The sequence below is a fragment of the Neltuma alba genome, unplaced genomic scaffold (assembly GCF_004799145.2).
Source record: "Neltuma alba isolate B1F8T4 unplaced genomic scaffold, ASM479914v2 tig00010379_pilon, whole genome shotgun sequence".
Lineage (NCBI taxonomy): Eukaryota > Viridiplantae > Streptophyta > Magnoliopsida > Fabales > Fabaceae > Neltuma > Neltuma alba.
In genome coordinates this window covers 23,707-29,706 of record NW_021635283.1, presented here as the reverse complement: position 1 = coordinate 29,706, position 6,000 = coordinate 23,707, and the positions used below count along the sequence as shown (strand labels likewise).

The following is a 6,000-nucleotide window of genomic DNA, read 5'->3' as shown; positions in this document are numbered from 1 at the left end:
ACTTTATCTTATGCCTTTCACATATTATGTCATTTAATATCCATGTAAATACTGGCACCTCTTAGTTTATTTGCAGTTTATATTGTTAGGTTCTTCATTAGAATTATAACTAGGTGTGCTTGATCGCAAAAATAAGATGTTCAAATTTATGAATTTATGACTGAATTTGACAATAAATACTGGGAAACTTCATTCTTTTTTAACTCTTTTAATGATAATGTACAAGGTATAGTTTTGAACTTATGTCATCAAAAAATGAAGATTTATCTGAATGTTCTTCCCTTGATACAGGTATAGACCGGAGGAAATGACAACAGCTATTCTAATATCAGTTTTGATGGGAATAGTTCTCATTACTGCCTTTGGATATTTTGTATGGAAAAAAGTTTCAAAGCAAAGGGTGAGTTTCAGTTTCATTGCAACACCTCATTCAAGGGATCAATGATTTTGTTTCTGATTTTTGAGCACCTGCATGACAAAAATATATGAAAACACAAAAGCATACAGTTATAAAAACAAGCTAGTCAATGAAAAAGTAATTCTACACAAAATCTAATAATATTTTTTTCGGGGAAGAAGAATTATTGTTAATTTTTAACTTATATTTAACAAATGCTGAGGTGGATAAATCCTTCTTTGAAAACTGAAGTCATATTTCTCCTTTCTAGTTTATCTCTCTTTTTCTTTCACATTATATAGAGGAAGGGAGGGGGAATGGGAGACTAAGAGACAGAGAGAAACAGAGAGAGCGCTTTTTTCATCTAGAAAGGACACGTAAATCATAGCCAATCTATAGAGCATTTGAGTTTCATCATCTCGATACAGATTATATGAGAACTTATGGTTAATTATCTATAGTAACCTGGTATTAGAATAGCAACATATGTTTTGAATGAAATAATGTGGAAAAAAATGGGTAGAACACAGGGGAAATGCATACACAAATTCACAGCAGCAAGAGGATAACGACCCCTGAGGCAACTCATATTCAAGAGCAATCATTGTTCGATTTTAGAAAGTTAGCAACTGCAACAAACAACTTTGACATACCAAATAAACTTGGACAGGGTGGTTTTGGTCCGGTTTATCATCTTTCAAAACATAGCAATTAGCTTTTTGCAATCATTTTATTGTAGGGAAAGTTTGAAAGATGGACAGGACATTGCTATAAAAAGATTATCTAGATCATCTAGACAGGGTATGGAAGAATTTATCAATGAAGTGGACTTGATTTCTAAGCTTCAACATCAAAACCTAGTTACACTTCTTGGGTGTTGCGTTGAAGGAGAAGAAGAGATATTGGTTTATGAATTCATGCCAAACAAAAGTTTGGATGCACATATCTTTCGGTTAGTGTATACTTTTGTGCACATGGTGGTTTACTAAATTGGATGTTTCTACACTTCACAAGTTTTGCTTCATCAATTTTTCTTACAATAAGTTTTCCGATCCAATACATTTTTCTTTCAGATTAATACTCAAAACGACCGATGGGGGAAGCGCTTCAACATAATTGAAGGAATAGCTAGAGGACTGCTCTATCTCCACAGAGATTCAAGATTAAGCATCATACATAGGGATTTGAAGCCAAGTAACATCTTATTAGATGAAGGAATGAATCCAAAGATATCAGATTTTGGGCTAGCTAAACTTTTGGAGGTGGTGAAGGTGAAGCAAACACTAAAAGAATTGTTGGAACATAGTAAGTATTCCTTTTCCTTTGCCCAAGAAAATAATATCAATGACATATTGAGAGCTTAGAGATGTATTGTTTAAATGCAGTGGCTACATTCCTCCAGAATATGCAACAGAAGGACTCTATTCAGAGAAGTCTGATGTCTTTAGCTTTGGCATTTTGTTGCTAGAGATTATTAGTGGAAGAAAAAAACAGAATACCAGCTTTTATGAAGATGCGGAATCTTTCACACTTTTAGGATTTGTAAGCCTCTCCAATTTGTACCTTTCTTTCATAAAATAACTCAAGAATGCCTTCTTCGGGAAAAACATTAAATTATAACAGTTATACTTCTTTTCTGTCAATTATTTTAGGCATGGAAGTTATGGATCGTTGGCAATGTTATACCTCTAATTGATCCGCAAATATATGATCCAAGCTTTGGCAAGGATATGTTGAAGTGCATACATATAGGTCTTCTATGTGTGCAAGAACTTGCAAAAGACAGGCCCACCATGGCCTCTATAATGTCAATGCTTCAAAGTGAGATTGTGGATATTTCTCCTCCTAGCCAACCTGCATTCATCCTTAGACAAACTATGCCTTGTACTGCAAAGAAAACTCCAAATAATGGTGTCTTATGTTCCATCAATAATGTAACTATCTCAAAGTTTGAGGCGAGATAGATAGGATTTTTTATGTTTCTGTTTCATTTGGAAGATCTAAGATATATCAGACATATTTTCAACATCTTCAACAGGGTAGGCATAAACCTTGTTTCTAGTGAAAAAATTTTCTGCCGTGCAGTCCTAAATATTTAATGTGTTCGCAATATTTAATGGATATTTATGTGTCATGTTCCCTCCTTCGAATGCTAGTTTGTAAAATCATGATGTGATTTGTGTTTGTTCTGTGCACTTTGTCTATTGATATATTTTTCAAGAACTTATTTACCTTGCTAGTGTTACAGCATAAGAAATGCACCTAACGTGTGTAGGATTAGATGATTATTTCTTTCAGTTAAATTTGCAAACTGGTCTGTTATCAATAAGAACTGTGCAAGTTCTATCACCTGTTCATCTTGACAAGACTGTAAAACATATTAGAAGAAATAAGGGATGAAAGAATTCACATGTTGATGAGAAGTTGTGAAAGGAGAATATAAGCGCGCCCCCCACACAAGTATTTTCATTGATTGGACCTTTTTGGCTAATACCCTTGGCTAGGATTCAAACTCTTGATATACATTGCATCCCTTTGCAATTTTTACAACGATTCATATTACAAACACAAATTGTCAGATGTTGGTCAAATAGAAGATGGCATACAGTTAAAGTAATGTGGATCAGGCAAGGAAACATAAAGAGGGAATAGAAAAGGGAGGCCAATATTTTCATTAGGAAAATAGATAAACGAGAAAGAGGATTCAATATTACGACGTTTTGGCAATGATCCAAAAAAACTTCTCATACCAGCTTTTGAAGAATAGTACATAAAGCATTGGCAAGGGATTCCTGGATTGAGCTTCAATACTTTGTTCTATATATATATATATATAAGAAACTAAAAATATAAAAAAATTGCTATGTTTTGCTGCCTCAAACAGTCATTCACGGATCACTGAAGCAATATTTATACATGCAGGAGTGTGTTTATATGCATTGCAATGAAGGCGTATAGAAAGGAGGGAGTACTTTGGACAAAAAGATTAAAAGAGGTAAACTAGCATAGTGACAAAAAGCAGTCTTCAAAGTAGCGCTTCGTAAGAAGAATAAAAATTATGACTTCTTAAATAACAAACAGATTAATCTTTTACCTGCAAATATAATAACCTTATAGGTCCCTTTGGTTTTGCATATGAAGCTTCTGCAATTAAGGAGCATTCTTTCAAATGATGGGAATTAATTCAATTGAAAACTTATTACCTGTTGTTCTTGTACTTTCTGGCTTTTGTGTAGATTTCAGCATTGCCTTGGACATCATTAGAGAGCCTCAATTCATCAGAGATTCTGAAACTGTAAACTCTGCCAATGGTGCATTTGAGTTTGGACTCTTCAACTCTTAAAATCCAACAAATCGCTCTGTAGGAATCATCTGAGATTTATCCGGGATTCTTGCAATATCTGAGGACAAGACTCTTGTGCTGAATCAAGATAAAGAGGTTATTGAAACTGCCAATGACAAATGTGCCAGATTTTGCTATCAGTCATTTGTTTCTCAGGACAGATGCAGCATTTAATGCTTAAATAAGTACAATTGTACAGCATACGCATATGATGCTGCTATTGGCAGCATGTCTTTGGATTGGAAACTTAAATGACGTTGTAAGATTCTCAAGTGGAAGAGCGGATCGTTATATCTACCATGCCCATTCTGAAGGGAAGGAGTTGAAAGTAGTCATGGCAGATACAACATTTCGATAAAAGTTTAATATAATGATATTTCTTGCTAAGTTTATTTCTCAACTTGTCAGTATATAGATTCTAAATTATGTACTGCTATGGATACAGATGAAGAGAAGGAGTTGAAAGTAGTCATTATAGTTACAAGGGCAGTAAATTAACTATCATTTTTTTCTGCATATTTGTTTGGTAGTGTACTGCTGGACCTTCTGGTGAACACAGCAGAATGTTCTGTTTCTCCTAACTAACTAACTGTCTTTCTTTCATTCATTTCTTTCACTTTATGTTTTAACTCAGCTAGAAGGAAAGAAAACAGTGGAACAAAGTAGGATTACATCTAACAAACCAAGGTGCAAACCAAACTGAAGACATGAAATTAACCGATTTAGAGGAACTGACACTTTGATTTTGGAATCATTTCAACTGGCATGATACAACTTCAATTATGATAATAAGTTTGGATGATGTGGCTTTGTCGTTTTGTTTACAAAGTAATTTAATCACGTGAAGCTCAAAATCTTTTCAAATAATATTTATGAAGTAACTGCTTTTTCATAACATGTTCTTACAGAGAGAATTGCAAGATAGACAGGAAATTGCAGTGAAGAGGCTCTCAAGAGCATCTGATCAAAGACTAGTAGGATGTTGGTCTATGAGAACATGCCTAAAAAGAGTTTGGTGGCATAACCTTCCAGGATTTAGAGTAGATTATATGTTGTCTTTATCATATGTTGAACATTTTTTTGCCATTAAGTAAAATAATCTAACGTTGAATGTATCGTCATTTACTGAATTTCTCTTTTCAGAAAGATTAAATGAGTGTTACTTTAAATTTCAAATTAAAACTATTTATGCAATATTTTTTTTAACAAAATTTTAGAAAAAGGGTTGGGCTCACCTACGATCCAAGGACATGACACTTAATGCTTGATCTACTGGGCCTGGTTTTTTGCTTTTAGACTCATCAAGTATGCACACCTTTGTTTTCAAATTTTTTTTTTTTTTTAGTGTTACTTTATGAGATGCTTTCTTAATTTGATCTTTCTTCAAGCGTAAAATTTGGTGTGTGCGTGTGTGTTTTTCTTCTTTCCGGGAAACCTAACTAGCTAATATTCATATTGATTATTTTATATTTTATATTTGGATAAAGAATTAAAGAATCTCTAAAATTTTCTTCAAGTTTTGCTTTAACTTAAAAATGATCATTGCTCATACAATTTTAAAGATTTGAAAAAGTCACCAATCATTACCAATATGAGTAATAAATCTAGCTGTTGCTTTTATCATTCACAAGGAGATTCTTTTTTTAATAAGATCATTCGTATGTGATATATAAAATACAAATTTGACTTCTTGCATGCCAATATTTTTTTTATTTCCAAAGATTTTTTACATATATTTGTTTGTTTCTTTGATGTCTTGTCGTTAACCCATTTTTGAAAGTATTCTCTCTTATTAAACTAATACAATAAAACTGAAAATGTGATTCGATAAGTAAAATTACACTTCTTACAGTGACAATTTATTCTCATCACTAATATACATTTTGGAATTACTCTATGACCTACATAATTTAAGGATAATAAAAGCATTGCCTTAATATGATTATGGATCGCTAATGTGATTTTTTTTTCTTTTTTGTTGCATCAACTTCTTTTGGTACAACTTAAATTTGAAAAGTCAATGCCATGTACCTATATGTTTTAGGAGAATTGATGAGTGCTTTTTATTAAAGGAAAAAAAGTAACTTCATAATTAATATTAGTCATATGGATTTATTTTTCACAATTAAATTTTCTAAGCTCCAGTTTCCTAAATAAGTTAGAAGAATCAACAGCAGCAGCAAAAAATACTCATGAAATATTGGCTATATCTTAGCTTTCAATCTCATGGTTGCAATTCCTACAATTTAATATATTAATA

The 6,000-nt window shown here is 32.5% G+C and overlaps 1 long non-coding RNA gene across 1 annotated transcript; it reads left to right on the top strand.

The window, feature by feature from the left end:
- Nucleotides 1-1,498: 1,498 nt before the first annotated feature.
- LOC114756258 (uncharacterized) lies at nucleotides 1,499-2,586 on the top strand. Its single transcript, XR_003741432.1, has 3 exons — nucleotides 1,499-1,702; nucleotides 1,783-1,939; nucleotides 2,050-2,586. It is a non-coding gene; the product is annotated as an uncharacterized LOC114756258 (long non-coding RNA).
- Nucleotides 2,587-6,000: the final 3,414 nt, after the last annotated feature.